General features: G+C 32.0%; 1 long non-coding RNA gene across 1 annotated transcript; it reads left to right on the forward strand.

Annotated features, from left to right (window-relative positions):
- The first annotated feature begins 13 nt into the window (after nt 1-13).
- Nucleotides 14-491, forward strand: LOC106322250. The gene is made up of 3 exons (XR_001266306.1): nt 14-157; nt 237-397; nt 460-491. It is a non-coding gene; the product is annotated as an uncharacterized LOC106322250 (long non-coding RNA).
- Nucleotides 492-512: the final 21 nt, after the last annotated feature.

Raw genomic sequence — 512 nt, forward strand, 5'->3', positions numbered from 1 at the left:
TTGCAATCCGAATCCTTAGTCAAACAGCTTCTTCATCGGGATGTGAGCGAAACTGGAGTGTCTTTGAACGTATTCATACCAAAAAAAGAAACAAGCTAGAGCATCAAAGACTCAATGATCTTGTATATGTTCACTACAACTTGCGTTTACAAAACAGGTTAGTTAGTTGTGAAGTTTATAACAAATATTTGTGTGTCATTATTCATTTGGTAATACGCTATTGTTTCTTTACGTAGGTATGGGACAAGAAGATCATATGATCCCGTTGATTATGAGTCAATTGATAAAACTGAGTTTTGGATTGTGGAAGAAGAAGGAGAAGGAGAACTTGATTTTTCTGAATTAGAAGATAAACTTCTTGAAGAATATCCTAAAGATGGCGAAGAACTCAATCATGGTATGATTTTGAATTTTATTTCAAAATATAGTCTTTTTAACTAATGTGTATATTTTTTAAAGGTGATGCAGATTAGAGTGATAAAGACTTGGAGAGCAAAATTTAAATGTTTTTT

Source organism: Brassica oleracea, unplaced genomic scaffold (assembly GCF_000695525.1).
Source record: "Brassica oleracea var. oleracea cultivar TO1000 unplaced genomic scaffold, BOL UnpScaffold11705, whole genome shotgun sequence".
Taxonomy (NCBI): Eukaryota; Viridiplantae; Streptophyta; class Magnoliopsida; order Brassicales; family Brassicaceae; genus Brassica; species Brassica oleracea.